The sequence below is a fragment of the Rhincodon typus genome, chromosome 4 (genome assembly GCF_021869965.1).
Source record: "Rhincodon typus isolate 14 chromosome 4, sRhiTyp1.1, whole genome shotgun sequence".
NCBI classification, from domain to species: Eukaryota; Metazoa; Chordata; class Chondrichthyes; order Orectolobiformes; family Rhincodontidae; genus Rhincodon; species Rhincodon typus.
In genome coordinates this window covers 47,603,040-47,622,969 of record NC_063335.1, presented here as the reverse complement: position 1 = coordinate 47,622,969, position 19,930 = coordinate 47,603,040, and the positions used below count along the sequence as shown (strand labels likewise).

At 39.4% G+C, this 19,930-nt stretch overlaps 1 protein-coding gene and 1 long non-coding RNA gene across 5 annotated transcripts in view; one reads left to right on the top strand and one right to left on the bottom strand.

The window, feature by feature from the left end:
* Positions 1–14,448, bottom strand: part of LOC125482925 — a 39,532-nt gene extending 25,084 nt beyond the window's left edge. The window contains exon 1 of the long non-coding RNA XR_007261916.1: positions 14,306–14,448. This is a non-coding gene — a long non-coding RNA (uncharacterized LOC125482925). The remainder of the gene's footprint in view (positions 1–14,305) is intronic.
* Positions 14,084–19,930, top strand: part of cyrib (CYFIP related Rac1 interactor B) — a 183,903-nt gene continuing 178,056 nt past the window's right edge. For 2 of the 4 annotated variants that reach the window (XM_048595738.1, XM_048595736.1), the window contains exon 1: positions 14,116–14,584. The gene's annotated coding sequence lies outside the window, so the exon portion shown is untranslated. Of the gene's footprint in view, positions 14,585–19,930 lie in introns of all 4 variants that reach the window. The other 2 variants (XM_048595732.1, XM_020513008.2) reach the window with 2 other exon arrangements.

Here is a 19,930-nt window from a genome sequence, read left to right as displayed (position 1 = left end):
TTGGGGATAGTAGGAACTGCAGATGCTGGAGAATCCGAGACAACAAGGTGCAGGGCTGGATGAACACAGCAGGCCAAGCAGCATCATAGGAGCAGAGAGGCTGACGTTTCGGGCCTAGACCCTTCATCAGAAAAGGGGGAGGGGAAGGGGGTTTTGAAATAAATAGGGAGAGAGTGGGAGGCGGATAGAAGAGGGATAGAGGAGAGGATAGGTGGAGAGGAAACAAACAGGTCGAAGAGGCGGGGATGGGGCCAGGAAAGGTGAGTGTAGGTAGGGAGTTAGGAAGGGGATAGGTCAGTCCAGGGAGGACGGACAGGTCAAGGGGGCGGGATGAGGTTGGTCGGTAGGAGATGGAGGTGCGGCTTGAGGTGGGAGGAGGGGATAGGTGGGAGGAAGAACAGGTTAGGGAGGCAGGGACGAGCTGGACTGGTTTTGGGATGCGGTAGGGGGAGGGGAGATTTTGAAACTTGTGAAATCCACATTGATACCATTGGGCTGCAGGGTTCCCAAGCGGAATATGAGTTGCTGTTCCTGCAACCTTCGGGTGGCATCGTTGTGGCACTGCAGGAGGCCCAGGATGGACATGTCGTCTGAGGAATGGGAGGGGGAGTTGAAATGGTTCGCGACTGGGAGGTGCAGTTGTTTGTTGCGAACCGAGCGTAGGTGTTCTGCAAAGTGGTCCCCGAGTCTCCGCTTGGTTTCCCCGATGTAGAGGAAGCCACACCGGGTACAGCGGATGCAGTATACCACATTGGCAGATGTGCAGGTGAACATCTGCTTGATGTGGAAAGTCTTCTTGGGGCCTGGGATGGGGGTGAGGGAGGAGGTATGGGGGCAGGTGTAGCACTTCCTGCGGTTGCAGGGAAAAGTGCCGGGTGTGGTGGAGCTGGAGGGGAGTGTGGAGCGGACAAGGGAGTCACGGAGAGAGTTGTCCCTCCGGAAAGCAGATAAAGGTGGGGAGGGAAAGATGTCTTTGGTGGTGGGGTCGGATTGCAGATGGCGGAAGTGTCGGAGGATGATGCGTTGGATCCGGAGGTTGGTGGGGTGGTACGTGAGGACGAGGGGGATTCTTTTTTGGTTCTTATTGCGTGGACGGGGTGTGAGGGATGAGGTGCGGGAGATGTGGGAGACACGGTTGAGGGCGTTCTCGACCACCGAGGAGGGGAAGTTACGGTCCTTGAAAAACGAGGACAACTGAGATGTACGGGAGTGGAATGCCTCATCCTGGGAGCAGATGCGGCGGAGGCGAAGGAATTGGGAATAGGGGATAGCATTTTTGCAGGAAGGTGGGTGGGAGGAGGAGTATTCTAGGTAGCTGTGGGAGTCGGTGGGCTTGAAATGAATATCGGTTTCTAGGTGGTTGCCCGATATGGAGACAGAGAGGTCCAGGAAGGGGAGAGAGGTGTTAGAGATGGTCCAGGTGAGAAGATGCCTGTATTTGCCATTCTACATGTTTTACGTGGTTGAGGCAAGATTGTAATAGGTAAATATCGATCCCTTAAAAATAATGCTCATAATTGGAATGGAAAATTGCAAAGAATAAATTAAGCAGCTTGCTGGCATAACTTATATAAACTGAAAATAATACTGTGCTTTAGCCTCTGTTATCAATGTTGAGAACAGTAGGAAAAGCAAGTGAATGGTGGCCCTGTGAGTCAGAGGCAGCAGAAAGAAGACAACGGCATTTACCCTCGCAGAACATAGATGGCCATTGGCTTTTTTTTCCTAAACTGCTGGATATCCCACTTCTCGCCAGTAACAGCACTTTGGAAATCAGGTGGAAAAGGAGGATCCTTCTCTCCACCAGCACGTCCAGTCTGCAAAGCAGCATTTATGCTTGCCTTTCTGTGTCATTATGGTCCAGCACCATAGTGTGAAGGGCAGTTCCTGGCTAGCAGTCTTTGAAATCTTTGCAGATGGCTTTTAAATATGGTGTCGATGGTGTGAATGCTGAAGGTCCCAGCAATGGCAAGCACTTCCACTTTTCTTGCCGTGCAATTGCATGAAAGGGGCACTGAAGACCCAGGTTGCATAATTAATTAGTAACTCTCAGGGATTTGTTTAACTTCTTCTGTGCACTCTGGAGTGTCTTTACAGGGATTCACAATTGCAGTCCATGCCATGGCCTGATATGCTATATTCTCTGACTGACTCTCATTCTCCAGATGAGTTGCACATGTCCTGACTAAATCACACTGTTTTTTTTCCCGCACCATCTAGCAGTTGGCCCTGATATGGTCTACCTATCAGCAGTTAAAACATATCATCTTTCATCTCAGCACCACAGTTAGTCTTAAGGAGGGCTCCCAGCAGTTTTCTCTCTCCCATGAGTGCTCAGTTTTGTATCATTCTCCCTATCTCAATCCCTTCCAATTGGTTGGGGATAACTAGTGAACAGTTTCTTCTGGAACATGGGTTTGTGGATCAGCTCATAATTATCACCAAGTGTAGCGCCTTGCTTAATTTATTCAATCTTTGGTGCATTTTTAATTGGGCAGGACGTGGGGTTTTTGAATCTCTGCAGGAGAATTGTTCAGAGTCCTTTTCGTAAGTAGCTGCTGTATTAAGAGCCTAAATCTGCTGTTTGAAAGCAAGCTGCTTTATGTCTTTCATATTCCAGCTATAGGGTTGGCATGGTGGCACAGTGGCAAAGCACTGCTGCCTCACAGTGCCAGGGACCCCGGTTCGATTCCCCTTGGGCGACTATCAGTGTGGAGTTTGCACATTCTCCCTGTGTCTGCGTGGGTTTCCTCCAGGTGCTCCAGTTTCCTCCCACAGTCCAAAGATGTGCAGGTTGGGTGGATTGGCCATGCTAAATTGCCAATAGTGTTCAGGGATATGTAGATTAGGTGGGTTATAGGGGGATGGGTCTGGGTGGGGTGCTCTGAGGTTCGGTGTGGACTTGTTGGGCCGAAGGGCCTGTTTCCACACTGTAGGGATTCTATGACAGATCAGGGCATTTCCTGATCATGTGGAAATTTTGACAGTATGCCGCTGCACTAACTGGTACACATTTAGTACTGCCTTGTACTCAATGGCACTTTCCTCAGGCAAGAGAGAGTATACCATGTGTGCTGTCCTTGAAAACTTACTCTGCAGGATTAAGGTCCAATGTTGGATTGACCACTTTAACTGCTATGTTACCCAGTTGAAAGAGACAACGTTTCTACCTCCTCCTCCTCAATCTTAAGAATTAAATCAATAAACTGAGTTGCCTCGACCCATAATTCTAATCCAGTGTTATCTTCATGGAACACTGTGCACAGTTCCTGCTTGACAGCTGCTTTAGTTCAAACCCCTGAACCTGCTGTTTTCCTGAAATTCTCTCTTCCCTCCTTGCACTTTACCTTCTTTCCACTTACCTACCTGTATAGGAAAGGCTGGGAATGTTAATGATGATATTCAACAGCTGCATGAACTTGAATGAGTCCTGTAAACATTCCCGTATGTGCTGCAGACAGCACAATTAAAAAAATTTGTTTTCTCTACTAGCAAGCAACTTGTCTTCTGCAGCTATTTTTCTATACTAGCCATTTGTTACACTGTATAAGAGAGTGAGAACTTTGTTCCCAAAATTTGGACTTTGCCTCGGACTGGGATTGTGAACGGTGCTAGGAAAGAGCCTAAGCCTTCAGTTCAGCGTCGATTGAGGCTCCCCGAGGAGCAGAAGGGCGTGTGACTTATTCTTTTTTCTCTTTTCCTTTTTTTTACTCTTATTATTATCACTTAATAAATACATACATTTAAGTAAATTGCTGTTGTTGAGTCTTCTCTTAATTATATTTCACCAAATCCAAAAGAACCGCTTGGATACACCCTTGAAATTCTAATTTCTGCTACCTCACTTTTAAACTCTCTGCTGGTACTCTGTTTACAGGTAGAAATTGAGGATAATGAAACAGTTTGCCACTCCTTTCGAAATTTCAGGTTTTCTGACTATTAGGCAAAATTCTAATCCCAAATGCCACACTAAATCTTTCAACTGCTCGAGGGATAGAACTCTTAAATCCTCGAACAACTTCTCCCTCCTCTAGTTCTGCTAGGAACAGATTGCCATCAAATGGAGACATTTCTGTACTGTGGCAATGCAAACTGAAGTAAGCCTGTTGCAGTTTTTCATTGTTGATATTTGTTTCGAAGTTGCAATTTAACTACTCTATTATTTTCATTTTATCTGTGGTTCAAATTGCAGCACAAATCCCCAAATTGTTACAAACTAAGGTGGGTGAGATTCTCCACATTAATATAATTTCAGATGGATACCCCAAATTGTTAGGCTCCTCAGTTGGGAGGGATAAACTGGCCCCCCCTTCTTTATTCATCTGACCCCTTGGTTGGTTATAACAAAGTTAGTTAAACAGCATCCCGCTGTTGTGCATGCCTTGCTCCCAGACCAAATAAATTTGTTTTTAAAAGGAACCAATTTAACCAGGCTTTCAAGAATAAATGAAAGATTGAGTTTATTAGTTACTAAACGCAAAAAAGAATTAATACACAACACAGCTAGATGGAAATTAGGAATAATATGTTATTTGAAAAAGAAGTTAAAAGTTTAAAAAAAGTAAGAAAAAGTCTCTCTTGTGGATCATGAAGAGGAGGAAGTGGAATGTTGATTCCACAATTCATGAATTTGTAGTTAATTGTAATGTTTGCTTTAACAGGAGTTGATTTGCAGCACTGAGAGCAAAGGAGTCCTTCTTGTCCTATTTCCCTTTGATTAATTTGCTGTCTAGTTGGCTTGTAGTACTCAGGATCATAGAATCTCAACAGTGTGGAAACAGGCCATTCAGCCCATTGAGTCTGCACCAACCCTCCAATGAGCACTGCACCCAGACCCAGCCCCCACACTATACACACAGGAATTCTTAGGGAAAAGGGGCAGCACTTATCATAGATCTTAGAAATTATAGTTGAGCATTGTGCTATTGATTGGATGTAGAGGTGGACTGGAGAGTGCAAGTTGCATAATAGCCATTTTCAAAAAGGGAGGCATCTTGAACCTTGTAATTACAGTTAATTCAACATCAGTGGAGGAAACATTTTTGAATCTGTAATTAAAGATTAATTATTAAAGTATCTAAATGAAGAAAATTAATTAGAAGCTGCCCATATGGATTTCAAAAAGAACATGCTCGATGGAAGGCTACCTCAGAGTACAATGGGATCTTGATCAATGGGCCAATGGGCTGATGGAGTTTAATTTGGATAAATGTGAGGTGCTGCATTTTGGAAAGGCAAATCAGGGCAGGACTTATGTTAATAGTAAGGTCCTGGGGAATGTCACTGAACAAAGAGACTTTGGAGTGCTGGTTCATAGTTTCTTGAACGTGAAGTTGCAGGTAGACTTCAGAAGGATATGGGCCAAATGCTGGCAAATGGGACTAGATTTATTTAAGATAGCTGGTCAGTATGGAAAGGTTGGATCAAAGGATTTGTTTCTGTGCTATACATCTCTATGATTCAATGACTATAAATATGAGAAGAATACACTTTGTTGTACTTCAATGGAGAGCTTGTAACCAGTTTCAAAAACTGATGGTGAAAATCATCCCATTCTTACCTCTTCCTTTGAAGCAGATGACAATGACAAAACATTGTGTACCTTTAAGATCTCATCTACTTTCTAGAAGACCATAATATTGCTGGTCTCTAATTCCTACATTAAATGGATGTGCATATGAAAAAGGAAAACAAGGATGGCTGCACCACAGCGAACAAATGAACTTGAAACATAAAATGTCAAATAAGGCTAGTTCTCATTCTGTGCAGCATCAATATTGCAAGTTGGAAATTAGAAGAGCATCACCGGAATAAATGAGCATTTTGTAACAGATGAGCAGATACCCTGCAGACTCCAGTAAGCTCCCATTTTCTCATGCCTGTCTGTATAGATGGCTTCTACATTTCAGCAGAATGGAATACCTTCACTTTTTGCAAGCACTGTATTTCTTCTTTTTGTATTCAAGCTCTTATACAGTATCATAATCTTGATAATTAACCATGTTATGCAAGACAGATTAAGTTAAATGGACAAGCTCTGTATGCTGAGTGACTTCTTTGAATTTCACATCTTTACTTATACTGATTATGAATATTTGGAACTGGGCACTATTGTCAATTTTTCTAATGTACTAACCCTTTGAAATCTTTATGCACCTTTAATTGTTCATCATTTTACCACTCATAAAAGTGTCTTCATCTGCACAGGCCCACAGGTCTGGAATCCCTTTCCTAAATATTGCTGCCTCTCTTCCTCTCATGGGATTTGACTGAAGAATGTGCATGGTCCTGGACACCAGTGTGATCCAGGGTAAACACATCTGTAGTAAGTATATGTGGCTTGAAGAGCTATAGCTTAGAGTAACTGAGGTTGGAGGCCGGATTACAGGCACAATGACACATCAGGCAGGGGGAAAGTAACCTGGACACTTTGTTCCAAGGAGGTGTTCACACCCCTTAGGTTGGGCAGAACTTTGGAGATGGTCAATTGTCAGGGGTAAAAGGGAGTGATTGCAAGTCAGGCAGGTATAGGGGAAAAAAAAAAAAAAAATCAGCATGTAGCAACTTTGCTCAACAGGTACGAGGTGCTTGATACCTCTGTGATTGAGGAGAAGGACTGCAAGGTAGATGGGTGAACAGACAACAGCACCAAGTTGAGGGGAATGATTCAAATTTGGAAAACAATGAGGACAATAGTATTGAGAGAACAGAGTAAATTTGGGAGACAGATATTGCTCTCTGCAGCTGGAACCAGAAGCTCTAAACTTGCATTGCTTGTCCAGTGTCAACATTAAGGACATCTCCACAAAGTTGGAAAAGAGCTTGGAGCAGAACGAAGATGATCCAGTTGTTGTGGTCCTCATGGAAACCAATGACATAGGTAGAGAGAATTTGAGGAGTTAGGGTCCAAATTAAGACACAGAATATCAAAGTTAAGCAATCGTTTCTGAGTTGTTATCTGAGCCAACTGTCCCCAGATCAATGAGACTAATGAATTAAATGCATAACTTAAAGAATGGTGTAGGGGAAAGAGGTTTCCATTTTTTGGGCATTGCCATTGATATTCAGGGAAAAAGGAGTTATTTTGTTGAGAAGGACTCTGATTACACTGTGTTGGTCTTCTGTTCTGGCTATTTGTATAACTGGGACTGTAGACAGAATTTTAAACAAGAAAATGAGGGTAAGTGCTCATGTGAAAAAGAGATTTAGAAATCCAAAGGGAATGTCCAGGCATTGCAACTGTATAGAATTGTGGATAAAGCCAATCAGAATTATATAGGAAGGGACAGGGATTTTAAACAAAAATTGTACATCAGTGAATAAGGTCATCACAAACAATAGAAGTAAAGTAATTAAATTACAGAGATAGTAGGAACTTCTTTATCAGAAGACACATGAAGTAAAGGCACAAATAGGTGCATAGGTAATTATCATTGTTGAAACATAGTTACACAAAGACATGATTACTGGTTATCAAAGTTGGAAAATAATCATGCCAAGGTAAACAATATTTGGTAAAGACAGAGAGATTGGCAAAAGGAAGATGGATAGTCTTTATAGTAATATCCTTAGGTCATCCTTTACTAAGCGAGGGTCTGGCCTCAGAGGATCATGACGTAAAATCAGCATGGGTGGAAATTAGGAATAGCAAAAGTCAAAAAAGCATCGCTAGGAGTACTTTATAGGTCCTCTAACAGGCAAAAAGAGTATTAAACAATACATTGTTGAAGCTTATAACAAAGGCAATGTAATAATTGTGAAAGACTTCATTTAGGCAGGGACCATCAAATTGGCAAGGATGGTCTAGAAGCTTAACTTGTTGAATATTTTTGTGACAGTTTCTTGGAGCTAATTTGGAACTAACTTGGGATGAAGCTATCTTGGTGTTAGTACTGTGTAATGAAACAGTGTTAATTAGTAATATTTTAGTGGATGATCCACTGAGAAATATTGACCATAACACTATGGTATTTCACGGTAAGTTTGAAAGTGATATTTTGCATTTTTTTAGTTCGATCACAGAATGTGATCGTCACTGATGAGAGCAGCATTTGTTGCCCTTACATAACTGTCCTTCAGAAAGTGGTGATGAGTTGCCTTGTTGCACTGCTGCAGTCTTTCTGACACACACACACACACACACACACACACACACACACAGAGTTGAGGAGGGGATTCCAGATTTTTTTGTGTAGAAACAGTGAAGGAATGATGATATCATTCCAAGTAAAGGTGGTGTGTGGTTTGGAGGGGAATTTGCTGGGTGATGCTCCCATGTGACTGCTGCCCTTGTCCTTTTGGGTAGGACAGAATGCATATTTAGAAGATGCTGGCCGAGGAGCCTCGGTGAGTTGTTGTACTGCACGTTGTTGATGAGACAGACTGTGGTAGAGGAAAGAAACGTTGAAGGGTTGTCTAAGAAGGGATGCCTATCAAACAGGCAGCTATATCTTGGATGGTGTTGAGATTTGAGCATTGTTGGAGCTTCACTCATCCAGGCAAGTGGACTGTTTCCATTATACTCCTTTCTTGTGCCTTGTAGATGGTGGACAGGTTTTGAGAAGTCAGAAAAAGTTCTTTATTCAACGCTTTCATGCTGCCTGAATTTCCTTCAAAGGAACAGCATTTGATTTCTTTATACTTTTTCTTTTTGTCTATCCCCTGGTCAAAACTCTCCTCTGAGGGTGGTTTTCAAAGCCTTTTTCTTTGAATTCTGCACAATGACTGTTCTTAGCCAGATTTCTTTACACAGTCCAAAAGCTCAACATAGTGGTATGTTAATTTTAGGAATGAAGGGTTCCACAAAGCAAAAGAATCGATGAAGTATTGGTCCCATTGAAGTTCTTTCTCACAACTGCTATTACTCTCCAAAACTAGAATTCTTACACTTTCATTTTCATTTTCATTTTTTTTTGCAACCTCCTGGTGCTTCCATAGTTCTTACATGTCTGGAAATCTTAGACCTTGTGACCATATTGTCAGGTGCATTACAGCAAACATTGTTTTAGTTTCTTGTATTTGGTCAGAATCAAATTAGCTTTCTTCAAGGAAATTGTATTTTTCAAGGAGCAATAAGTATACAATGACAGTCTCATTTTGTGATAAATAAATCTGGAATAAAAACCCATCAGGTTCATTAACGTAATTTCAGGAAGGAAATCAGAGAACTTTGTCCAGCTGAGCTCATATGTCACTCCAGAGTCACAGGAATTAGGTTGATTCTTAACTGCCCTCTGAAATGACCGCTATAGTTATATCAAAGCTTTTACAACAAAAAAACTTTAATAACTCCCTACCTAACATTTTGCAAGAGTACTTTTGCAGTGTTTCAAGGAGGCAACTCATCATCACCATTTCAAGGGCAGGTATGGGTGAATACTGAGTCATGACAATACTAAATCTGTGAATGAATTGGAAGTAATGTAACTGTGATTGGATAGAATTCAATTCTTGTGTGTTTGGATTAAGTGTACCAATTTAAAATAAAAAGCTAACAAAAAGGCCCCTCTGACAGCTCACGGTAAAGTAACCCTGTCGATCTGATCTTTAAAATGCATAACAGAGATTAAACTACAATAGCAACAGTGTAGGATATCAAAACAATGTTATATGTGATTCCCACAAGTCAGAGGAGGATACATTGGTTAGCTCCCATTTTAGATAGCTATTAAAGAATTGTGGGATTATAATTGCACAATTGCACTGGGAGACAGTTCTGAGGAAGGGTCACCGGACCCGAAACGTTGACTCTGTTTTTTCCTTCACAGATGCTGGCAGATCTGCTGAGCTTTTCCAGCAACTTTGTTTTTCTTCCTGATTTACAGCATCAGCAGTTCTTTCGCTTTTTATTTGCTAAATAATACTGATCTGTATTATGAGTTATGCTGAATCCAATTACAGTTTATCAATTGGGCTTACGATACATGTAATGAAAGCTGCATACGTTAAACCACAGGGCTTTTTTTTGGCTTACAGAAAGAATATGTATAAAAACACATCTGTTTGAATTCAATAAAACAGGTGACAGCTATTCTCTGGTTAATTTTTCAGGGCAACATTTGACTAATCAGAGTCAATTTACATTGTTTAAATTGAAAAAAAAAACTGACAGTTAATTGTCAGTCATCTCATAACTGGAGAATTCTCTTTGGCAATACAGGTACCAATTGGAGTGTCCCTTGTCAACTAGAGATCACACGCTTCTCAAAGTATAAATTATTTTCTTTTCCCTCTATACTGGTATTTCTTGCAAAATTGTCCTACTGAGTACAGGACAAAAAGTTTCTTTTTCAGTAATATTCAAGTTCTGTACTACCAAATGAGTGTCATGCACTTAAATGACTTGCTAGCTTGTCAACAGCAGGTTATTTCCCCTAACTTCCAATCTGGTTGTGTCCCCTTGTGAAACAAACAGTCTCAGATCAGAGTGTATAATCTCAGAATATTGGGTGGGTGGGTGTCACACATTTAAGAGAAGTGAAAATGAATTTCCTCTGACAGTTTGATTGCTGGAACTTTTTTTTTCTAAAAAAAAACCACAGAGTGCTGTTGAAGCTAGGTCACTAAGTATATTCAAGGCTGAGAGAGACAGATTTTTAAATTGCTAAGGAAATCAAGGGACATGAGGAAGAACCAGGAAAATGGAATTGAGGATTATCAGACCAGCCATGATCTCATTGAACAGCCTACCTTTGCTCCTGTGTCTTATGACATTATCGTGGATAAGTGAAAAGTAAAACATATTGATGGTGGCTTAGAGTCAAGTTTAATTATTTTTTCCCCCCAGAATTTGTGTATAACTTGATCAGTTAGAATGCCCCCCCCCATATACTACTACTAATTTGATTCTTATACAAATTAAAAATTGCTTTAATACTTTAAACCAATTGGAGAGAGGGAAATTTTGAGTATGCTTTAAGTTCTAGTGATATAAAACACTTTTCACTTGAAATATATGTCTATATAAAAGAAGACTGGAACATGAATTCTTAAATCCATTTCTGGCACAAACAGAGTCCCGAATGATACACATCATACTTCAGGTTTACAAACAGCTGATTAGTGGACAATTGGCTTTTCGCTCTTAACTCTTCAATGATTTAAAAATATTTATAAACTTCCCAACAATACCTGATGGAACAGGGAAATATCCAGACTGAAGAAAGAGCAAGTTATATATCTCAGTATCTCTTCAATTCATTCTTTTGTTATGAAGGCATCCAGAGAAGCTCACCTCACCTTGTAATCTATTAAAGGAGTGCTTAAATGAAATAAATCCCTGATACTCAAGTTTATTTATCTAACTCTAACAGTTAACAAATTAACAGAACTACTAACAAACCAAACAAACAATTTCCCTTTAACTAATAAGTATTCCTGAATAAAACAAAATCCCAAAGGCTTGCTGTTCCAATAGATACAAGACCACTTATCTAAACCAAATTAATTTAAAAAAGCTTAATCTCTTGAAATAACAACCAGGGCAAGTCTTCCAGAATGTTCTTTGCCTTCTCTGCTGTCCTCCAGTCAAGAACATCTTCCTTCATTGAATTCTTGCTTCAGGAATATTTCTTAAGGGTGCCATAGTACCTTTAAGATTGTGCTTACTCTGAGATCTTAGCAATTTCTTTGAGAAGCAGTGATTTTTGTCTTTCTTAACAGGTGCCAGTTTGCTCCCACACTAATTTTCAAATGGCCTCTCTTATATACCCTTGATGACCTATTAATTTCTTAGAATAGGATTGGTCCGAGGTTGTCAAAACCATCAGATTTAAATTTAATTGGGCTTTGGTATCTAGGGCCTGGTTTAAACTAATTTGCTAAATTCAAAAAACCTGTTGTCTTGGTAAAAAAATGCTGTTTTGCCTGTTAACAGTACACAATGTTTCAATTTCAAGAATTCCCCATGCATCTGCTACTGCCTGCAGACTTTTTAAAAAGATCTCCAAGCCTAATAAAACACATCTTTTAAAGGTAGCATACACTCTTTTCCCTACCCCTCCACCCCCTATCATTTTACAAACAAATGACTTCTAATCCACAAGTACTATACCATGCCAGCAAACCCTTTGAAGTGGCTTGTTGGACTGTTTCAGAGAAAAGTTAAGAATCAATAACATTGCTTGGGGCAGCATACAGGCGAGACACCCCCATCTCCTACCTACTAACCTCATCCTGCCCCCTTGACCTGTCCGTCCTCCCTGGTTTGACCTATCTTCTCCCCACCTACACTCACCTTTACTGGCTCCATCTCCACCTATCTTCTCCTCTATCCACCTCCCCCTCTCTCCCTATTTATTTCAGAACCCCCTTCCCCTCCCCCATTTCTGATGAAGGGTCTAGGCCCAAAATGTCTGCCTTCCTGCTCCTATGATGCTGCTTGGCCTACTGTGTTCCTCCAGCTGTACACCTTGTTATCTAAGAACAGGAGATTTCATTCCCTGAAGGGAATTCCTGTTCTTTTTAAGCAACAATGATAGATTTAAATAATATTAAATTCCATCAGCTGCTGTGGTGTGATGTAACCTAACACTCCAGGATGCTCACTTGGCCTCTGTGCTGTTAGTGCAGTGACATTACCACCACACTACTGGCCCCCCATATGTCATTAGTTATATTATCCTAGATTTATTAGTTCGATATTCCATAGCATCAGAGAAGCAAACATAAACTGTTACTGTGAGGAGCTGTTTTGGTTAAGCAATTGACTCATAAGGTAAATTGATCAACAAGCAAAAGGAAACTTGGACTTTATAAAGTGAGCTGTGGAAAGCAAGGAAATTAGATTGAACCTTTACGGAACACTGGTTTGGCCCCAGTTGAAGTGTTATGCCCAACTCTGGGGACACATTTTAGTAAGGATATAAGGCTTTAGAGAGACTGTAGGAAAGTTTTATGATAATAGATCAAGGGATAAAGAACTTCAGTTATGTGGATAAGATTGGTGAAGATGGCGCTGTTTGCCGGAGAGAAGATTGAGAACAGATTGTCACAGAGGTTGGACCAATGTTGCTGCTAAGTTGCACAGTTATACAGCCACTCTCTGAGGGCCCATGCATGCCAACTATTGTGCTGATACATTAACTTTCAGTTTTGGAAGTCACTGTACACACAGGCCTTATATATCCACGCAGAAGAAAAAATAGAGGGAACATTAATCTGGACAGAGTACACAGAGAGAAACTGTTCCTATTCCTGAAAGGGTCCAGAACCAGAGAAAACCAATTTAAAATGTATAGTTAAAGAACAAATGGCAACATGAAGAAAATCATTTTAAAGAAAAACAGGTTGAGTGGTTAGGAATAAAATGCCACATAGTATGGTGGAAGCACTTTCAAAACAGAATAATATATTTATTCAGAGAAAAAAATGCTGAACCACCAGAAGAAGCAGGGACTGGGACTAAGCATTGCTGAGAGAACTGGCATAGATAAAATAGGCTAAATGGCCTCCTCCTGTGTTGTCACCAAATGATTCTATTAAAAAAAAAATGAAAATCCCAATCCTCCAAATTTTGAAACATATACAGTTCTGTACTGAAATGCATTCTAGACCTAATCCCCCTTTACCAAGATGTATCCTAATTACACAGTGCTAACGTACTCAACATCACATTTTGATAGCATCAAAAGGTGGGATCTTCAATGTCAAGCATAGACATTGAAGGTGACAGCACACATTTAAAAGGGACCTGCCAATATTTAAACCCTTAAGCGAAATACTTTGGCAGGTTTATAATCAGAGCAATAACCAATAATGTGACACTCATTATGGAAATGTATCATGTCTGCTGGTGAGGGAAAAAAAAATGAACTGTAATTGCAGGTTTTAAAAGCGAACAGGAAACAGCGTTGCAAAATGTTCTGCTGCAGCAGAAATAGCATTTGCCCAGTGTTTTCACACCCGACATGGCGCAATGCCTTTTTTTCAGCCTTTGGATTCTGTTACAGGAACTAAGACTGCCGCCTCGCCCCTCACCCCCAAATATCCATGCACTGTGACAACGCCCCTTGAAGAATCTTTTGAAAGAACCCAGCTTCGTCCCAGTGATAGCAGAATCTTAATTTTACAATCCTCGTCTCCAGTCATTACCAGGAACTTCCCTTTTTAAAAACGTATATAGATTGATTTTATAATTAGTCAGATCCTCAGAGTGGGAACTGCTCTGATGTCTGGCAATGTAAGCTCGTTATTTCGCTAAATCATGCTTCCCTTTCTCGGCAGCCAAACAGAGCTGCGTGATTGCGAAAGCTTGTCCAAATTATCTCCCGTTGGTCCGGCAAGTTATTTTTATTTTTTTACCCACCTTTCTTCCACAGAACAGTGAACCGTTCTGTTCATCACGTATGTCTTTACTTTATACATGTATGAACGGTAGGAATTAGAAGCAAAACCCTCCCTTTCAGCAACTGATTCCATTTTTAGTCATGTTGTGACCTAGATGGTGTTACAAACCTGAACCAAATGACGTACAATTGACCAACCCGGAAGTAACAGTTCTTGCACTTTCAGCCTGAAACTGCCTTTTATTGAAGATTACTTCCCGTTTTAACAAACTACGCTTTTTTCTCCGCCTCTCGGCAAGGTATAGTGCGATCGCTTTATTTGAGATTAATGAAAACCGGAATAGCGTATAAATTTATTTTCTCTTTAATGAATGTGCTTGTTAGAATGTGATGCTTAGTTGGATTCGATGAGATGGAAATCCTCGCACCTGGAGAGGAAATTAAATTAGGATTGTGCGAAGGATAGTAAAGGAGATAGATTTTTTCCCTCAACGTTCATGTAGTCTTCTTAACAGTGCAAGAAATGACTTATTTGAATTGTTCTAACATAGATGTAAATGTATGACCGCATCGCCCTGATTTTTCAAATGTATTCCTTTCTGACTGATCTGATCTCAGTGAATGAGAAGCATTCATAGCCTAAAGGTTGGAGGAGGATAGAGCAGCTGTAGAGGGTGACATTTCCTCTAGGTCCAAAAGCCCGCCTTTTAACATAAATTCCCATGTTTGTTTGCTTGTTACTGTTCTGTAGTTTAGGCCTGCTTTGAAAGATTTGAAAAAAGTTTAATATCCACCATATGCAGTCTTTTCGTGTAATAACATTATACAGTGGAAAGTGAACTTAAAATCTATTTCAAGTAAATGTACTTTGGTTTTATAAACGACACAGTATTGTTCTTTAATTTTGGCAAATGGAAAAAAAAACAATACTTTGTATCTATTTAACTCTGATATTTTTTATAGTCATGTACACTTTTTCATTTATTCATTGATCACATGAACTGAAGCATGGCATGTGATTTATGACAAAACAACGTGCAAATCTGAATTATTTCTATTGTCTTCTAGACAAATTGTGTCACTGATTTTTGAATTTATTTATTCCGGAATCAAAATTGAGGTTATAAATCAGAAATATGTTTTTGATTGGGTACAATGTCAAATCTGGTCACATATGATGAATGATCTTGACTGATTAATCAAGAGGCACCAAAGTGTCACTTTTCTCTAGAAAGTATGGCACTAAAAAAAATATGGACAAGCTCATCTTCACTTTTCACAATCTGTGTGGTCAGTTCAAATGCATATTTTGGAAGAGACTCCAGAATTCACCACTAGCCTGATCTTGTGTATGATACTAGGATATTTAAATCAAATACTTCACATACTAAATTGATCTTCAGTGACATTTCTCACTATGAGAATACAATCAAACGTGTCTGAAATGTAATGGTTTAAGTATGACAGTTACAAGATGACCATACTACTGATATTTTCAAGATCTTTAATACATTATCAGTTGATCTTCTGTGGCCATCATTCGGCAATTCAGAACCTTTTTGTCACTGATATTCTTGTCCTCGCTCACTTTAGTCTCTCTTTCTCTGCTTTCCCACAAATTTTCAGTTCTGCCCTTTTTTTCTGGAAGAAAGGTAGGGTTTGAACAAAAAGTATATCAACCTGTTCAATAATGCTATCACACTTCTGGAGCAGGTGGGACTTGAACCTGGGCCTCCTGGTCCAGGGGTAGGGACACTGCCTTAAGTGGGCTCTTTGTTGGTATTTGGAATGGGTGTTTAGGTTGAATATGCTTCTCACCAATTGTAATCCAAGCCCCAATCGTGTGTACCTCACTTCAAGTCCACCACATTGACAAACCCTTCATTTCTCTTACTGCCTATTTCCCTTGCCTACAGTCCCCCAATGACCATTATACCACATCTTCCTCTTTAAATAAATGATCTATTGAACCCTTGTTTCTTCCTTTCCTCTTGCTCCATGTACATCTTACTCTTAAAATTGATTTTCCAAGACAGAAATACTATACCTGGTGTTAATTTTTCTGTGGTAATTCAAGTAATTTATTACATTTTCAAACCCAATTTCAAATTTCAAATTCCTGAGTTACTCAAATTTCTTAAATATTTATCTCCCTTTTAAATATTTACGATATGATGTTGTAACTATGGGTGTTTGGGATAGTGGATCCTAAGTTATCATACCCTTTTAGTGAAGGTTGTGTTTTTTTCCGGATTAAGTTTTAAACTGACTTCCCTTACTAAAGAAAAGTTTTTTTTTCCTCTCTACCCCATTATTTTTGAACATCTTAATCAGGTAACTTCCCCATGATTAGAAAATATAATCCAAGATTGTCTGATGTCACTAAATCCCTCCAGCATGCACCTCATGGTAAACCGTCAAGGATTTTCATCAAAACTAATATATCCTCTCTAAGGTGAGCACCCAGAATGAAGTATAACATTCCAATGAGATTTTGGTAGTACTTCCTATGTATTCTATATCTATACTTAATTGCACATTTCCTTTTTTTTTGTACCTGTGAGTTTTGTTCACTGAATCCTCAATGCTTCAAAACAGTGCTCCAAACTGCATTTCTTCCACAAAAATCATAGTCATACAGCACAGAACTGCCCCTTCAGGTTATCAAGCCTGCACTGACTTATCTACACTCATCCCACTTTCTAACACTTGGCCCATATCCTTGAATATAATGACAATTCAAGTGCTCATCCATGTTCTTTTCAAAGGTTAGGAGGTTTCCTGCCACTGCCATCCTCCCAGGTAGCACATTCGAATCCGATCACCCTTTTGGTGAACAATCATTTTCCAAATCCCCTCTAAACCTCCTGCCATTCACCTTAAGAGGACATTATTACGAGTGTACTGCCTTATTTCATTTCCACAACTGTTTTCACTTACATATTGCCTTTAAGATTAAGAATAAACTTCAAAGTATTCACAAATCACATAATAAAAATAAATAGATTGTTGAGCCAAAGAAAGTTGCATTCAGAAAAATAATCAAAATTTTGGTCACAACTGGTTTAAAGGAGGGAATTAAAGAAACAGAGATGGAAGTTTTTCTTGCAGGAAATCTGTCTGGAGCCAAGTTGAATGAAGTCTTGGCCACAAATGGTGTAAAGGGAGGTGAAGTTGCATAAGAGATCTGAATCATCAGAAGTATGGTGTCAGAAGCACAGCCCAGGCTCATACTAAATACTTAATGGATTTAATGGTTTTGAAGTCTGGTTCAACCTGTGCTGGAGGTGGAATCATTGATGAGGGTAAAGAATTTGTAATAGGAATTCAATACTGTTGTTTTGAGCATCACAATGTTTTGCTATATTAAACTGCATTGGCAAATTGTCAATATATTGATTGACCCATTTGTAAATTTCTGCTGTTTTGAAGGTTCGTTATGCTTTGAGGTTGTTGTCATCTCCAAATTTTAATACCTATATTTTGCTGAACCTCCTTAATTAATTTAAATATATCCCTGTTGCCCAAAATGTTACTTCCTATCTTCCAACCAATCTCATACAATGGTGACATCAATTCTGTATGTTTCAATTTTAACAGGCAATCTATTATATATAACTTTGTTAATTGCCTTTTAAACATTCTCATGTATGTCAATATCAGAGACCCTTAAAGTTAAATACAAGAGTCCTCTGTCAATGTTTCATTTTGTTTTAACATCACTCTCTGATTATACTCCATCAGTCTCACTACTGTGCTGTTGTTCAATGTGAACAAGCCTGCACTAGGTCTCAGCTGTGGCAGGATGCAGACATTTGGGAGGGGTTATGAACCTTAGGTGGACTGTATTTCTGGTTGAAAGGCCTGCCTTGCTCCATAGAACTTTATTCTAGTTGTCTACATTTTGAGCTCTGAAGTTCTCTCCTTCCCCTTTGTACCATTACCATTCCCCTAACAAACCAATATAGCCTGTGAAAAGCAGCCAAGCATTCATAATGACAGTTTCCTTAGGTAAATGTGGACAAATGCAATTATAACTGCTAGATCAGTTTTTTTTCCAACTCTGGTACAAGTAGCCTGTTTTTCAATTTGAAAGAACTAGGGATGTAAATAACTTAACATGATGACAATTTGACAAATCTTATTTGCCGTACAAGACCATTTATGTTAACTCTAAAAATTTGTACGTTGCAAACTGTAGGTAAAGGTCTTTGTGATAGCGAAAATGGGGTCTATTGAATGGTCCCATACAGTTTTCTTGATGTGTACATCATGCCTTGTCCCTTTCCCCTGCTGGTGAAAATGGGATCTGTTGGAAATGGAGTCTTGTCAAAAATTGGAGTCTCCATGAAAATCTGGCCCTGAGTTCTCACATTTGTTATGATGGATTTTAACAATTTTCCCATTAAATTAACTATTATACAGACCAGTGAGTTTATCTCTTCCTCCTTTCTTTGAATATTTGCGCAGCATTTATTATCATTTAATTTTCCATAGCTTTCTTGGAAGAAAGTGAATTTTGAAATAAAAATTCCATTATCTATTTTTAATAATGTTTAAAAAATAAACTGGATGTGAATAGAAGCCTGGCTTCCATTGATGTATCTATGGCAACTTTTCCATCCTGATTCATGTCTCTGCATTCCTGCCCATCTAACATGACTTCAGAAAATTCACGTTAATGACTTGAATTTCCCATGCACCTCATATTTATCATGTTTTACTTTTCATTTTCAAATCTAAATATTAAATAACTGTTCTGTTATATCCATATCCTCTACTTGCTATTATATAATTCTGGTTCACCATATTCTTTGTTTTCAAGGACATAAAGTAAATATTTGCTGTTATCCTTTACAGGAAAATCAGATTCTTTATATTCTCCTCTTTTAACCTCTATGGGCTGAATTTTACCAAAAGTGGTTAAGTGTCAATTTCAGGGAGCTTATGGAGGGTTTCCTTCTGTGAAAGGAAGTGAGTTTTCTCATACAATTTTGCACTTTTCATCTCATTATTTATGCTTCACATTTCAATGGCACTGCTATCATGCAATCAGCAATGGTGGAATCACCAGTGCCATTTTAAAAGTGCAGTTGAGTGCCAGGTAAAATGCTGCCAGCATGAATAATCCTTCACCGTGCATGTAGTGGATGGAAATGAAAAAATCTCTGAGGGCACATTGGTGGTATGGGTAGCACTTCGTTGGAAATCCAAGCTCACATTGGTAAATGTATTGCTATTTAATATCAAGACCTGTCTGATTGCTGCAGTTACAATGACAGTCAGCAATAATTGACTTACACAAGCTACCCATCCATTGTCGTATACCTTGTTAGAACCCTGTTTAAGGGAGTGTTACTCTTCCCCTAATGCCTGCAGCATAACATCTTGACATTATCGATTTGGGAGCATTGCATTTGGAAAACCTTCAAATGGTTGAAAATATTTTTATTGAACAATAGCAGAAACAAAGATAAAACAAACAACCAGCTTGCCTTTTGAGCAGTAGAAATCCATGTTGACCTTATCCTGATTTGTGCAACACAAGCAATACAAATACAGTAGGAGATTGTAAGGGTGCTGGAATACTGAAACCTTGCCCCCACCCCCACATTACAAAAGGTAGCACTGTATATAAGAGATAA